Source organism: Macrobrachium rosenbergii, chromosome 14 (genome assembly GCF_040412425.1).
Source record: "Macrobrachium rosenbergii isolate ZJJX-2024 chromosome 14, ASM4041242v1, whole genome shotgun sequence".
NCBI lineage: Eukaryota > Metazoa > Arthropoda > Malacostraca > Decapoda > Palaemonidae > Macrobrachium > Macrobrachium rosenbergii.
Genome location: NC_089754.1, coordinates 19,005,303 through 19,023,515, shown reverse-complemented (window position 1 = coordinate 19,023,515; position 18,213 = coordinate 19,005,303). Strand labels below are relative to the sequence as shown.

General features: G+C 36.6%; 1 protein-coding gene across 1 annotated transcript in view; it reads left to right on the top strand.

The window, feature by feature from the left end:
- LOC136845746 (uncharacterized) overlaps positions 1 to 18,213 on the top strand; it is a 732,048-nt gene continuing 713,835 nt past the window's right edge. Inside the window, exon 1 of the mRNA XM_067115988.1 lies at positions 1 to 39. The gene's annotated coding sequence lies outside the window, so the exon portion shown is untranslated. The remainder of the gene's footprint in view (positions 40 to 18,213) is intronic.

Here is an 18,213-nt window from a genome sequence, read left to right as displayed (position 1 = left end):
TCAGGCGATTTGAACTTCGCTCTCCACGAACTTCTACCTGTAAGTATCGTTAAAAAATTAAGTACGTAAATTGTATCAACATTATCCCCTCTGAAATATTTCGTGTTATAACAGATTTTGTCATCTCATTTTGGTGTATAGGTGTAATATTTTTCTGTGATATTGTAGAATTTTATTTTTGTTTTCAAAGTTGGCTGCTTAAATAACTTCATACACATATCTGTTTTTCTGTTTCTTATCGTTCGTTAGAATTTTGCTTTTCGTTCAGTATTTTATACAAATATATTCAGACAGCAACGAAAGTAATTTTAAACAGATTTACTCTTCCACTACTCGAGATCATTCTCTTTAACTGTAAACTAGTACAAATTCATTTTAACGATTTCAGTCCGTTAAAGTTGGATGACATATAACTGGCAAGTCAGCTGGTGACTCACTCATTAATTTTTAAGAAATATCAAAGGTTAAGCATAGAGTAAAAGGATAAGTTATTTTCGATCCTTTCGTCTTTTTGTAAAAGCAGCTCGTTCAGTTGGGATCTGAAAAATACAGCTTACTTATAATTCGAAAACAGAAACGGAAGGAATATGGACAAAATGAGTTTAATATTTCATTCTTAAGGTAGTAAGAGTAAAAAGACAATTAAGTTTGAAGTGCAAAGATTTCCATAATTTAGAGAGGCGACAATTCGGCTAGAAAACAGATCGACAGTTTTGAGAACTAAGAACTAACATATAACTATTCATTATGTTTTAAACGACTGAAAAGATAATGTTATCAGTACGTGTGCGAAAAGCAATCCACGCTAATTACTCATTCCTTCATGAAACAGTCTGCTCTGGCTTTTCGAAGTCTACTTACTGCGCTTTTTTTTTTTTTTTTGCAATGAACATAGACGGTTTATTAGAAAAAATAAATGTATTTTTTTATCTACAAAATATATTACATCTATAATTCTTTGTTATCTATTTTTATACTCCAAAAATTCATCTTTTCCTTAGCGAGACCTCAGCAGACATATGTCGTTTCGTAAGAGAAGAGGTATACCTATATTGTTATCTTTTCCTCAGGTATACAGTATATTCAGTTCCGAATTTCAGCTTCCTTGTACTGGTGCATAGACTAGCGTAGGAAACAAACTAGTATCTGTTATATTGTTATTTCGCAGGAAAATAGTCACGGTCCGTTTCTTCCAATCGTTATTTGAGTAAAATATCAGAGAAAGACAACTAACATCGTTATTGGACTGCTATTCAAGTATTCGTTACATCATTATTTATTGTAGTTCATAACTATTCCTACAAAATTTCCAGATACAAAAAAAAAAAAAAAAAAAAAAATCAGTGCTTAAGTGCCCAAAACTATATGGTAAATTGTAATAACATCATTTATCTGTATTATTAATTTTGTGTGCTTGTCGTTCTGTCGCACAATATTTATATAAAAAATAATTCTCTTGATCCTGTTGGTTTATTTCTGTTTCCTAATTTCATTGTATTCAAGTTTCATTGTGCACGAATCCCAGTTGGCTACAATGATTGATTTATGTAGCAAGTTAATCATTTTGTAATCTATTTTTATACAACGTCAAGTCCCGTAGGGGGTTAGTGTTGTCAGCGCACCTCACGTGGTGCACTGTAGGCATTACGTAAGGGCCTTTGCAGCGTCCGTTCGGCCCCTAGTTACAACCTCTCAATTCTTTTACTGTACCTCCGTTCATATTCTCTTTCTCCCATCTGGCTTTCCACCCTCTCTAAAAATCGTTTCCCAATTGCAGCTGCGAGGTTTTCCTCCTGTTACACCTATCTAACCTTCTTATTGATTGTCAATTTCCCTTTCAGCGCTGAATGACCTCATAGGTCCCAGCTCTTGGCCTTTGCCCTAAATCCTATATTTTATTCTCTGTACAAGGCCAACATTCTCCTTGATCATGAAAAAAGTCCTTTGGTGCAACTTGTTGAGAGACAACATTCCTATAATTATGTAACAGTTCGTAAATTGTTCGCCTTTTCTGCTTTCTCCTTCGTCGTCACTTACATAAAAGATTTTCCCTTTTAATTCAGTGTCTCAAATTTGTAAGCTCTTGTTTCCTTTAGACATGGCCCCCTTTGAAATATTTTCGTCCCCCAGCCGTGCCTGAATATTTCATTGTATCCTCATGTTCCTTGGCCCATGTTTTCCTCTTACTTCTTTTATCCCAGCTAAGTCAAAAGGGTTTTTTGTTCCGTAAGAGTTTTCATTTTTCGCGCTGAGTGAGAAATTCCTTTACTGTAAGTCAAGAATAATTTTTCGGGCACCCTAAAACCACCATTTTCTCAGTCCGTTTATTTTCGCACTCATATTTTACTCATTTTCATCACATCTTCCGACTTTATTTATTCATCGCTTTGTGTGAGCGTGTGTGTGTCTGTTTGCGCGCGTGTGTGTGTGTGTATGTGTGTGCGCGCGAGTCCGTTCATGTAAGTTTCTGTGTGAGCGTGACTTCCAGAGTCCTTGACCTTTGGGTCTGTTTACTGATCTCGTCGAGGTACTTCTTCCTCTTAAAGGCCTCTGTAGGTTAACAGTACATCTGTTATTTTGACTTACATTAATCTGAAAATTCTCCATTATAAATTATTATACATGGATTTCCATAAGCGTTAAAATTTGTCCAAGCAACCAAAAACAACATTAGTAATAAACAAAATTCGTCAGTTATCTACTTTCATTATTTTGACGACTTTGTAAAGTATTTTTGTTGCATGAAGTTTATGATTTACTTTCACATCTGTAGACTTCCACAGATACTAAACACAGGATTGGACGTAACTTTTCCATGGATCCAAAATTTGAAGGAGAGTCAAGCTAAATCTCTTATTAGTTTGATATTCACAAAGCTAGAGACCAGTGGTAGTGTTAAGAATTATTTTAGTGTGTTATAAGTTTTTGTTACATATAGCCGTATTAGATACGGTATTTCGGTAAAATAATTTTCAGTTTTTTGTTAAGACTTTAAATCTTATTTATTATATATGGATATGTTTGAGACCGAAATCAAAGCTTAGCCCTCCAGTACAAGCTCTGAAATTCAATACGCCTAACTGATTACATTTAAATAATGGCAAATGAAAAATGCCAAAGGCAGATAAAGAGCTTAGAGAAGCAAAAGTAACCAATGAACGTAAGAGTTTTCATTTCCTCGCTGAGATTAATGATGTGTGCTACACCTGTAAAGCAGCGACTTGGGCGATTAAGATGAAATTATCCCTGATGGCCGGAGAATTAAAGATGAAATCTCAGAGCAGATCATGAGAGGTAACAATCAACGAAGTCAAAAAGAAGGAATCCCTGAGTCAACTCAGAGGAAATTAAAGCAGGTTGCCAGTTGCTGTTAAAAGCTTCGCGAAAGCTGGAGTCTTTCATCCTTAGAGTTATGAGATACCTTTGAATCGGATAACGAGTTCTTGCTCTTCATTTGTTTGCCCCTCTGCTTCCAGGTTTACCCGCTCCCCTCTCTGCGCACACGGACGTACATCCACACACGAAAGTACACACACACTCACACACACTTGGCACACATACATACATACATAAACACCACTAGTCCATACGTACCTTGTCACTATTTTTACGTTATATTCCGACCACTCCAGTAATATTTCATATTTTTTCTCTTACTTGAAGCAGTTCCTTCCGGACTGACTGGTACTTCGTCGTCTTCCCAATTTCTCTGTCGGTTCTCCTCGCTCCTGTTGCTGCATTTTAATGTCGTCCTTTCCTCCTGGTCCCGAGATTTTATCTTGAATGAATGCTATCCCATGCAGTCCTCGTCACTTGAGGTCCACTATTCAGACAACAAACCCCAGGAGAGAGAGAGAGAGAGAGAGAGAGAGAGAGAGAGAGAGAGAGAGAGAGAGAGAGAGAGAGAGAGAGAGGAAATATGATGGCAAAAGTAATCATCTTATTCATTTATAATTTACATTAACTTTTCCAGTAATTAATGTTTTACTAATAGCTCCTCACATTTGGAAAGGAATGTGTAATGCATTCAATGATTCTCAGATCTTAATTGACAAATTGAGAGAGATGTAAGTTATTTATCTTAAGTGGTTATTTATTTCACGGCGTGGATCATCAGATCAGTAAGACTATATAAAATACACAGCACACCACATACATACATACACATATACTATATATATAATATATATATATACACATATATATACAGTATATATATATACTGTATATATATATACATACATATATAATACATATATATATATAAATGTGTAATTATATACACTAGCTGACCAACTCAGAGCTGCCCTGGAAAACTCTGAAGAACTCAGAAAAATTTTCATGCACCTCCTCGTACTGACTGCCCCGTTTATCCTTTATCCAAATATTACTGTGCTTACTGTCCCATTTATCCAGGTATTATTGTGGTGACTGTCCCTTTTATATGGGTATGACTTTACTGACTGTCCAGTTTACCCAGGTATCGCTGTACTGACTGTCACTTATATCCAGGTATTACTGTAGTGACTGTCCCATTTATCCAGATGTTATTGTGGTGGCTGTCCTTTTTATCCAGGTATTACTTTGCTGACTTTCCCATTAATCCAGATATTACTGTGCTAACTGTTCCTTCTATCTAGGTATTACTGTGCTGACTGTCCCATTTACCCATATATTACTGTGCTGCCTGTCCCTTGTATCCAGCTATTACTGTGCTGCCTGTCCCTTTCATCCAGGTATTACTGTGCTGAGTGTCCCTTTTTATTCAGTTATTACTGTGGTTGCTGTCCCATTTACCCAGGTATTACTTTTATCCAGCTATTACTCTGGTGACTGTCCATTTTATTCAGATATTACTGTGGTGACTATCCCCCAGGTATTGCTGTGGTGACTGTCCCATTTATCCAGGTATTACTGTGGTTGCTGTCCCATTTATCCAGGTATTGCTCTGCTGACTGTCCCTTTTATCCAGCTATTACTGTGCTGACTGTCCCTTTCATCCAGGTATTACTGTGCTGACTGTCCCTTGTAGCTAGGTATTACTGTGCTGACTGTCCCTTTTAGCCAGGTATTACTGTGCTGACTGTCCCTTTTATCCAGGTACTACTGTGCTGACTGTCCAATTTATCCAGACATTACTGTGGTGACTATCCTGCAGGTATTATTGTGGTGACTGTCCCATTTATCCAGGAATTACTGTTCTGTCTGTCCCTTTTATCCAGGTATTACTTTGCTGACTGTCTCTTTTATCCAGGTACTACTGTGGTTGCTGTCTCATTTACCCAGGTATTACTGTGCTGACTGTCCCTTTTAGCCAGGTATTACTGTGCTGACTGTCCCTTTTATACAGGTATTACTACTGTGCTGACTGTCCATTTTATTCAGATATTACTGTGGTGACTATCCCCCAGGTATTACTGTAGTGACTGTCCCATTTATCCAGGTATTATTGTGGTTGTTGTCCCATTCATCCATGTATTACTGTGCTGACTGTCCCTTTTATCCAGGTGGTATTACTGCGGTGACTTGTCCCATTTATCAAGGTATTACTGTACTGTCTGTCCCTTTTATCTAAGGATTACTGTGCTGACTGTCCATTTTATCCAGGTCTTACTCTGGTAACTGTGTATTTTATCCAGACATTACTGTGGTGACTATCCCTCAAGTAGTACTGTGCTAACTGTCCCTATTACTGTGGTGAATGTCCATTTTATTCAGATATTACTGTGGTGACTGTCCCATTTATCCCCTACTAAACCTAAACACACCCCCACTTAACTGAAACAACCCCACTAAACCTAAGCACACCCCTCACTAAACCCAAACACACCCCCAACAACCCTAAACACACCCCCTGCTGAACCTAAACACACCCGCTGCTAAATCTAAACAAACCCCCACTGAACCTGAACACAAACCTTGATACAGAATTATTAGTCACATGAAAGAAAAGCATTTTCTATAATATATTTGTATGGTATTGAGTACATGAAATGAGGTATGATAAGCCCATAGAGTTTATTAATACATAAGTTACAAAGATAAGGGGGATGGGGGAAGGGAAAGGGGATGAGGGTACTAGTTTGAAACCTATGATATTACCTAAGTTGGGTCAAACGATGGTCACGTGCAAAATTTTGTCTAGATTGGTCACATAACTTACAAAGGGAAGGGGGATGGGGTAAGAGGAAGGGGGTACGGATTTGAAACCTACCCTATTATCTAAGTTGGGTCAAATGATGGCCATGTGCAAAATTTTGACGAGATCGGTCAAGCGGTTACCACTTAAGTTACAAAGGGAAGGGGAAGGGGAAGAGGGTACAGGTTTGAAACCTAGCCTGTTATCTAAGTTGGGTCAAATGATGGCCAAGTGCAAATTTTGTCTAGATCGGTCAAACGGTTACCACATAAGTTACAAAGGAAAGGGGAAGGGGAAGGGGGTACGGGTTTGAAACCTACTCTATTATCTAAGTTGGGTCAAATAATGGCCAAGCGCAAAATTTTGTCTAGATCGGGCAAGCAATTATCACATAAGTTACAGAGGGAAGGGGAAGGGGTTATGGATTTGAAACCTAGCTTGTTATCTAAGTTGGGTCAAATGATGGCCAAGTGGCAAATTTTGTCTACATCAGTTAAGTCATTACCACATAAGTTACAAAGGGAAGGGGGAAGGGGAATGGGGCACGGGTTTGAAACCTACTCAGTTACAGTTGGGTCAAATGATGGCCAAGTGCAAAATTTTGTCTAGATCGGTTAAGCCGTTACCACATAAGTTACAAAGGGAAGGGTGGAGGGGAAGGGGAAGGGAGTGCAGATTTGAACGTAACCTATTATCTAAGTTGGGTCAAATGATGGCCACGTGCCAAATTTTGTCTAGATCAGTCAAGTGGTTCGGATTTCCATAGTGCACAAACATACAAACATACAAACATTCACTTTTATATATAAGATTATATATATGTATATATATATATATATATATATATATACATATATATATATATATATATATATATATATATATATATATATATATATATATGTATATGTATGTATGTGCACGTACCTGTGTTCGTGTGTGTGCGTGCTTATGTATGGATGTTTTTATGTACAGTATGCATGCTGGTGTGTGATAACCATCGCAGTCTTCTTTAGAAAACAGTTCAAGGACTGTGACGTAGGTAAGGTCAGTAGTGATTGTAAGTCTTAGTTATTCACTTTTGTGAATCCTCTTATATAGAGGATACATTTTGCTCTGCTGCAGAATCCGTATTTAATATTTTAAAAATCCCCACATCTGATTCCTCCCACTCTTCAATTAATAATAATAATTATAATAATAATAATAATAATAATAATAATATATTATTATTATTATTATTATTATTATTATTATTATTATTATTATTATTATTATTCAGGATTTAATGCAGACGTTCTTAGAGAAATGCTTGCATGAACTAAGACCATTTTGGCTCAAATAAAAATGAGAATGATACGCAGTCAGACGAGAATGCAGCATTGTTCGGACAAAATGAATAGATTGATGAGCTGTTGAATATCAAAGATACAGAAGTGGCGGAGCAAACTGATGTGAAAGCTAACAGGGTTAATGAATACGAAAAGGATTTCTTCCGATCTAAGAAAGGTGTTAAATAGCTGAGGACGAGAAATGAAGGAATAACGAAATGGGGTGTTAATATACTCTTTTGATGTAGAATGATAGTAGGACTAAAATTGTTGCTTCAAATGGGGCGCAATAATATATTGTTTTGATATAGAATAATAGTAGGATTAAAATGGTTGCTTCATATGGGGCGTAATAATATAATGTTTTGATGCAGCATAATAGTAGGATTAAAATCGTTGCTTCATATGGGTCGTAATAATATAGTGCTTTGCTGTAGAATAATAGTAGGATTAAAATGGTTGCTTCATGTGGGGTGTAATAATATATCGTTTTGATATATAATAATAGTAGGATTAAAATGGTTGCGTCATATGGGGAGTAATAATATATCGTTTTGATATATAATAATAGTAGGATTAAAATGGTTGCTTCATATGGGGCGTAATAATATAGTGTTTTGATATATAATGATAGTAGGATTAAAATGGTTGCTTCATATGGGGCGTAATAATATAGTGTTTTGATATAGAATAATAGTAGGATTAAAACGGTTGCTTCATATGGGGCGTAATAATATAGTGTTTTGATATAGAATAATAGTAGGATTAAAATGATTGCTTCATATGGAGCGTAATAATATATTGTTTTGATATTTAAAATTAGTAGGATTAAAATGGTTGTTTCATATGGAGCGTAATAATATATTGTTTTGATATATAACAATAGTAGGATTAAAATGGTTGTTTTATATGGGGCGTAATAATATAGTGTTTTGATATAGAATGACAGTAGGATTAAAATGGTTGTTTCATATGGGGTGTCATAATATAGTGTTTTGATATAGAATGATGGTAGGATTAGAATGGTTGCTTCATATGGGGCGTAATTTTGATGTCATAATAAAATGAGGGGAGATTCAAAAGAATAATTTCAACTTAATAACGAATATACACGAATCATTGCTTAAAAGCAAAAACATAATAAAGATGAATACGAATCTTAATGTAGATGCAGAAAACTTAATATATATATATATATATATATATATATATATATATATATATATATATATATATATATATATATATATTATCATAGTGTGGGAGCAAAGACTTAAAGATATATACGAATCATAGTGTGGGAGCAAAAAAAAAAAAAAATAGTGATACATACGAATTATTGTGTGGCAGCAAAAAAATTACATGAGGATAAGTATGAATCATAGTGTGGGAGGAAAATTTCGCATGAGTTGAGATGGTTTTGGTCATGCAGAAAATATTGAAAAGAATCTAGTTATGTTGTTTATTGTTTATATCCTTTGGAAGCTGGAAGGGGAACAATAAAACTGGACTGGTGGTATAGAGGAAGTGTTAAAAGGGCCTTCTAAAGCACCGAAGCTTTTAAAGGAAAGCGGTAAATGATTACGAATAGCAAGATGCCTTAACGAACCGCCATTGGGAATTTAACTTAGGTAAAATGAAGTAATTTGTGAGATTAAGATTAATTATTCATAGTAATTTTCCATTTTTTGTTTCAAGTACCAAACATTTTTATGAGAACACTTCTTAATATAATAATAATAATATAATAATAATAATAATAATAATAATAATAATAATAATAATAATAATGGCTTCATCAGAAGAGTTAATTTTTATTTCTTCGATTGTTCATATTATTCCCATTCTATAAGAAATGAATTATTCATTAGCGATAATTCTGTAGGGTGTGGGCATGGACAAACATTTTTTTATATTTTTAAACTACAACAAACAGCATAAAAAAAACTCGTGAAAAATATCAAATAATTTTTTTCCCTACCGAAGTGGGATATGATTACAGCTAGGGTGATGTTTGCCAGAAATTATGAATTGGCTTTTGGCTGTTTTAGGCTAACCAATAAAAATATTTATTTGGCAGTAATATCATTGCACTTTCATTACTGTCTTAATCATCGCCCTTGCGTTTTTTCCTAATGCGTCGAAGACCATCGATACTCCTGTAAATGACTCGTTCTAATCTAACTTTTAAAGCCTCAGAACAACAAAGGGATTTCAACGAAGTCTTTTAATCCACTGCCACGGAAAATTCTCCAACGTAAAACATATGGTTTGGATGGGAGCCAGGCTAAAGCGAGAATAACATGAGAACCTTGATATTGTTTTTTCCTTTTCTTTTTTTTGGAATAATATGAAAGGATTCGTTTTCTTTTACCTTGACAGGTTTTGTAGATTATCTGTAATTTGTTTATATATATATATATATATATATATATATATATATATATATATATATATATATATATATATATATATATTATATATATAATATATATGTGTGTGTGTATATATATATGTATATATATGTATGTGTGCATGTATGTATACGTGTGTGTGCGATCATGTGTATACGTGTTTGTAAACCCAAGAAAAGGAGAGAGAGAGAGAGAGAGAGAGAGAGAGAGAGAGAGAGAGAGAGAGAGAGAGAGAGAGAGACTAGGCCAGACTCGTTATTCCGTCTGCTTTTAAAATGATCGATCACTTACGAAATCCTTGAATATTAATGTCTGGGAATGATGACTCTATGCGGAGGCGACGAAGAAAATACGGAACAGAGAATAGAAGGGAAATAAGAATATGATAAATGAGGATTTTCTGGAGTCTGTTATGAAGGGAAGTCCTTCACCCAGCCCACTAGAAGATGAGATCGGTCTCATATTCATTTCCCGAGATGATAATCAGAAGTTTCATCAACAATGAAATTTCAGTAGTGGATAATAATAATAATTCAAGGGGATGTCAGCATTGTTTTTTGTGATTTTTTTCCTTCTCTTTCTGTTTTGTTGGTGTGATTGTCTTCGTGAAACAATTAAAACATATTGGTTGTAGTAGAATCTCTCTCTCCATTATATATATATATATATATATATATATATATATATATATATATATATATATATATATATATATATATATATATATATATATATATATATATATATATATATATATATATATATATATATATATATATATATATATATATATATATTGTGTGTGCATACATATACGTATAATTAAAAATGTGTGATAATCTGGAATGTTAATGGCCAGAAATACCATGAACTTATAACGTAAAAGAATTTTTAATGTATTGCTAGGTTAATGAAAAGTAGAAACGCTGATTTCTGCGCCCTGAAGTTTTCGAATTTTTGGCGTTAATATAAATACCATAGTCGAATCAAAATGGTAATGTATGAGTGTGTTCTTGTATTCTGAATAAGGTACATTCAAATAGCTCCACTCTCTGTGCTTGCGTAGGATTAATAATTTAGCTTACTTTAATGAGATTTTTTAAATTTAACAATGTAAGTTTCTTGAAAAGATATCAAGATTTTGTGAAAAACATTTTATTTACCAACCTTTCGTCCATGCTAATGCCTGCGTTAACGGTTTATCGATAAACTTTTTCGGAAGAACTTCAAAACTAAAAAGATGTTAACAGTTAGTATTTTACGAGAAAAAGGTAGTGTGCTGACAGAAAGTATTTACGGAACATCTGTGTGTGTATGTATGTATATATATATATATATATATATATATATATATATATATATATATATATATATATATATATAATGTACATATACACACATATATATACATACACAAACACACGCCCACACACACACACACACACACACACACACACACACACACACATATATATATATATATATATATATATATATATATATATATATATATATATATATATATATATATATATATATATATATATATATATATATATATGCACACACACATGTATTGACATCATGCACGGGTCCTAACTCAGTTTGGTGTGGTTCAAATGACACCTGTTAGGCATCGTCGTAACATGCATAATGGGTCCAACCTTGGCAGTTCAGATATTGGGGAAAGTGACAGAGGGATCGGCACTTAATTAAAGGAATTTCGATGCCTCTTGTCCAGGGTCTAGATTCCTTAGTTGGCACTGACCCTTCACCTAATCTGTAATTGAAATCAATCGGATGGTAAGCCTTGTCATGTGCCAGACACTTCCGTGATTGATTTGTCTCTCCTGGAATAATCATCTTTGAAATGCAGTTGGATTATAGGTCATTTGGATAAAAACAATTAGGCAGGGTTTGACGATTGAGGTACTAGAAGACGATTCATATAGATATTCTTTGCCAGATGTTGTAAACGTGGGCTTAAAAGATTCCCGAATATTTATTTTTGTAAACGCGCGCGCATATTGCACGTACAATATCGTTTTGGCAATTACTTTGGCAAGGTATCAGACATATGTGTTACTTGTGTAATAGTCAGTCATATCCTCAGCCATTACAGAAAGTTTCACCTTGCAACTGCATTAAGCACTTTTGATTACTGAATGATCGTTTATATATATATATATATATATATATATATATATATATATATATATATATATATATATATATATATATATATATATGAAATTTTTTATCACACCGTGATTTATATACAATCATGAAGCTTACAAATGTCATTTAATATCAAATTCATTACCTCGAGTATCTCCGATGGAGAATTATCACCGAAGGAATTTATATAAGTGATAAATGAACAGGTACCACTGGGACGCGAACCCTGACATGGACCCATTCAACGACTCCAGTGGAATGAATCCATGGACCATACGCAACCCTTGACATTTATGGACCCATTCAACGACTCCAGTGGACGTTGATGGCGCGGTAACGTCCACTGGAGTCGTTGAATGGGTCCATGTCATTTCAGGGTTCGCGTCCCAGTGGTACCTAACATTTATCACTTATATAAATTCCCTTCGGTGATAATTCTCCATCGGAGATAATCTCGATAACGTTAAAATTTGATATTAAACGACATTTGTAGCTTCATGATTATATTTATATATATATATATATATATATATATATATATATATATATATATATATATATATATATATATATATACACACACACACCCACACACACACACATATATATATACATACATTTATATATATATATATATATATATATATATATATATATATATATATATATATATATATATATATATTCTATACAAAAAATAATTCGTGATTGTACTGTGAGGTCCAGAGCTGTCGCCGGGACCCTCAGGGAACCCGCGCTTCAAAACAAAATTCTACATGAAGTACTGAAACTCTCAAGAAACACATATCCAGTGCTCCTGATTCAAGCAATCTTTTATGCATTTTTCAGAACTATAATTACTGTTGTATGTAAGGCACTGCAAGCTTTCTAACCATACATATTTTAAATCTCTTCCTAATTTGTATATAGAATTGTTAACCATTCTTCAAGTGTGAGAAAACACATCTGTCTGTGTATAGACGTTCCTCTGTTTTCCTTTAATGTCAAATGCTACTTTGCCGTTCGCAAAAGTTCTTGACCGGGCAGAGAATTTGTGTCAATAAATTAGAATACCTTGAACCTGCCTCTTACTCGTTGCCTTGTTATGCTGGTGACCCCAGATATGACCGACACCACCACCGCCAGCACCAGCCCATCCAGCAACAACCCTGCAGCAGCTAGCATCTGCCTACCACCCTTCACAACCCACAGCCCAAAGGCCTGGTTCTTCAGAACAGAGACCATCTTCAGGTCTAAAGGATCTCCTTTTCATCCCGCAAAGCCAACGCCATCCTCTAGTTCCTGCCAGACGACGTCTTCGAGCAGATCGCAGAATGGCTTGCTAACCAAAGGACAACCATCGTCTATGAAATACTGAAGGCCCAACTAAGGTCGTCCTTCAGCATGCTGCCCACCCTCAGAGCAAGGAAATTTCTAGACAATTTAGGGGAAGGAATAGGAGATCAGTGGCTGTCACATGTCTGCAAGCAACTGCAGCGGCTAGACACGATCCCCGCCACAGACGCCCTCCCAGAGACTATGTTGGATCTTGTGAGAGAGGTCCTACTCACAAAATTACCCTGCCAAACGGTCGCGGCCATCCCCAACACATCAACCATGGACCTCGACGATTTCCTGAAGACAGTCAACGCTGTCCACCTGGCCCACAAGTCGACGGAGCCTACACAGCCACCTGTAGTAGCAGCCTCCCCACAGCTACAACAGCAAACCAACACAGAGACGGACAGCAATCCAGAGGGCTTCTCCACCCCTGTACACCACTACCAGAGCTTCAGGTGGAAAAACACACCCAAATATAAGCCCAAAATAGAAGAACGTTCCATTTGTGTCTACCACTGGAGGTTCGGGAGTAAAGCCCAAAAATATGAAAATGATTGCCACATGTCAAAATACATGCAAAAGGGTCGCAGCAGCAACCCAACAAAATAAACATCAGTGGTGGACAGACCGTTTGCCTTGTAAGAGAAACTGTCTGTTTTCTGCTCTCTTTCTCCCAGGTACAGGCAAAAAGACTCAACGTGTTTTTTCATCGTAGATGAATGATCATATACAGAGTTCCTGGCCTACATCAGCACATTCAAATCATTCGTGCTAGCCAACCCACATGAATGCCTCAGTCCAACCCCCAGCACCCTACATGTGTCCACTGCCAGCTGAGCCCCGCTGAAAATATATGGGAAAAGGACCATGAAAGTGTTGTTCGGCAGAAAGCAGTACAACTAATTCACCACAGCAGACGTAACAATTGCACTTTTAGGAGCAGACTTCCTAAAAGCCCACAACATGCTGGTAGACGTAGCAAAACAGCAGTTGATCACACGACCCAACCCCTTAGCCCCACTCACACCGGCTCCAGCACCAGACGACCTGACCAAACCTGCAAAACACTGGCCAGCACCAGTCCCCCTGTGCGTGCCAGTTTTAGAGACGTTTGGCCCCAGAAAAACTCGCCCTCGCCAAACAAGCTTTCCAAGACATAGAACGGGCAGGATTATGCCAAAAAGCCTCCAGCCCTGGTCATCTCCTCTATACATGGTACCAAAACCAGTGGTGGAATTCCTAGGCCACCAAATAAGCCCCGACAGTGTCAAGTCCCTCCTGACGAAAGTCCAAGCAATCACCAACTTCCCAAAACCAACAACAATCAAAGCAGTCCAAGAATTCACAGGAATGATTAACTGTTGCCACCATTTCACACCCAACCTTGATGCAATAATGGCCCCAATATATGATTGTTTAAAAGGAAAACATGAAAACTATGTTGTTTTGAAAAACAAGATAAAGCCTTTACACTAGCTAAAAAAAAAAAAAGCAATCAACTCTGCTGCCACTCTAATCTTACCTTTACCCCATAGGTCCCTAACCCTGACGACGGATGCGAGTAGCACAGCGACGGGCGTGGTACTCGAACAAGACAGATGGTCGTCTCCTGTTGGCATTCTTAAGCAAGAAGTTATCACCAGCTGAACAAAAGTACTCCACATTCGACCGAGAGTTACTGACAGTCCACAGAGCCATCCACCACATGACATGGGACTACAGCAACTTGGGCAGGAGGACCCTGCCCTTACGTGGAGCATCCTATCCATCAGCGACAGAGAGACGACCATTGCCTGCAAGATGGCTACCGGACGCCTTACCCATACCTACCGTTAGGGTTGAGAAAGAAAGCCTTCAACCTCGCTCACAACTTGTCCCACTCAAAGGGCAGACCCACCTCCCAAACCTTGTTGGATCAGTACATCTGGTGGGGAATGAAAGTGGATATCAGAAAGTGGGCAAGAGACTGCCTCTCATGCCAGACATCAAAAATAACGAGGCAGATAGAGACAGGGTTAGGAGAATTCCAGACAACACGGCAATGACTGGCCCACACCCGCATCAACATTGTGGGACCCCTGCCCCCCTCCGAGGGGTATCGGTATCTCTTCACGATCATCAACAAGAACACCACATGGCCAGAAGCAATACCTGTAAGGCAGCAGACAGCAGAGAGTTGTGTGAAAGCACTAATAGACTGGGTCAGCAGGCATGGAGTACCACAGTAGCCTATGTAACAAGCGACAATGGAGTTAACTTCACCTCCACCTTATGAAACTCCCTTGCCACCAGCCTCGGGACAAACTCATTCACACAACAGAATACAAACCAAAAGCAAACAGCATGATGGAGCAGCTGCACCAGTCCCTCAAATCAGCGCTCACCTCCAGATGTCAAGGTGGGAGTTGGAGAAAGGAATTACTGTGGGTCTTGCTGGGATTAAGAACAGCCCCACACACAGCATTCAATGCATCGCCGGCAGAAGCACTCTATGGCCAACTGTTGACAGTACCAGCAGACTTTTTCAAGACATGACAGAGCCCACGACTCATCCAGACGTCCATAGAGCGTTGGAAAACATCATGCAAGCGAAGACAACATACAACGTAGTAAGAAAAGAATACATCCCCGAAGACCTTAAAACAGCAAAGTATGCATTCATAAGAATAGACGCATACAAGTACCCCCTCTCTCCAGCCTACTCGGGACCACACTGCATGCTACAACACAGAGAGAAAGTGTATCAGCTGACGGTTGATGGGAAAATCACCTGGGTCTCCACCAACAGATTAAAACCAGCCTATATCCCAGAATGCAACTCACTCCCCTAGGCTTACTTTCGAGGGGGGAGGTTAGTACTGTTAGGTCCAGAGCTGTCGCCGGAACCCTCAGGGGATCTTCGCTTCAAAACACAAATCTACATGACGTACCGAGACTCAGGAAACACAGATCCAGCTCCTGATTCAAACAATCTTTTATACATTTTTCAAAAGATGCTTTATGTTCTTGTCAGAACTGTAATTACTAAGGTATGAAAGGCATTGCAAACTTTTTAATCATATGTATTTGAAATATCTCCCTAATTTGTATATAGAATTGTTAACCATTCTTCAGGTGTGAGAAAACATCTGACTGTATATAGACATCCCTCTAATGTCAAATGCTACTTTTCCGCTCGCAATAGTTCTTGACCTATCAGAGATTTTGTGTCAACAAATTCGTATACCTCGAACCTGCCTCTTACTCGCTGCCTCGTTATATTACAACGAAGGGATACCTCTTGCATTCATTGAGCGAATGAAAATCTTTGAAATACCCCAAGAAATTATGAGAAATTCTTCATCTCCATGTGAAAATTATGATGTCATTATAATAAATTTCTCAGTACTTTCACTAAGACTGGATTCAGCATCTAATCAGATGAAAAGAGGGACGAAAACAAAAGGAACAGTGGTCAAATGGAAAAACTGGAGAAAAGAAGGAAGGAACCCTCCAGCAGCGAAGGGCGTCGTTTGTCTGAATCAGTCGGGCGCGAACCGACACACGGCCGATGTCGATCTATGATCATTGGGTAGAAATGGCGATGCTGCAGCATACAATGTTTATAAAAAAGGTGGAAGGGTGGGCGTGAATCTCAAGAGGAAGGGCGAATTGTTTCTCTTCCTGTAGGCTCTAACGCTCTTTGTCTTGTCCGGTTGTTTGGTTTTCTTTTTAAACAATAATGGTTGTTTGGCCAAGAGAAAGTTTATGGTGTGGGTGTTTGTTGTAACACTTGAATTTCTTGGCTTAGAGTAAATCTTACGAGGCTCTTCCGCTCTTTAGATAGGTTCTTTTGATTTTTGTTTGTGTAGCTATACACAGTTTTCTTTGTAGAATTACGTCTTACTAAGTGTTATGTTTTTAATAAATTTCCAGCATACTTTTTTTTATGTCATGAGTTAAGGTATAATGGGAAATTATTTTTTATGGACTAAAACATTAATTGCGAATGATATTCACCTAGTTATGTATGTAATTCAGAAACAACAAACCTAGTACAAATTCAAGTTTATCGCAGAAATTTTATTGGAAACCCTCTCCATCCCACATATGTAATCATAGCCTTCTAATTTAAATAAAAATATCAAGATGTTGAATCTTCAATACTTAATCTCCGTTTTCTTTTCTATAAAAATCACTTGTCTTAATTAATTTATGACTTTATATGGAATCTTTTATCTTTTCTTAAACCTTATGTTTTGTAATAGTACGATGTACTTCCAGTTCCTCCTCTTACCAGCATTACAAAAGCATAATCCATCTCATGACATATATATATATATATATATATATATATATATATATATATATATATATATATATATATATATATATATATATATATATATATATATATATGTGTGTGTGTGTGTGTGTGTGTATGTATATCTATCTATACTTGTACACCTAATAACAGACGGATATTTCTATGAGGCACTAAGTTTCAGTTCCAACTACCCGTCATTATTACAGAAAACATCGGAGAAAAATAGAGAACCTGGCTTTGAACAGCAGTGTCAACAAGTTTAATTGGATAGAGGCACAACCAACTTGAATGTCTCATAATACATATATATATATATATATATATATATATATATATATATATATATATATATATATATATATATATATATATATATATCCAACCCTAGTGAAAAACTGTGGTTTGAGTGTGTTATTAATGAGGATGTTCTGGCAAGAAATTTATGATTCAGTACGTTAACTTAATTTAATTCTCTTTAACCACTTTGAGCGTTACAAACTCATT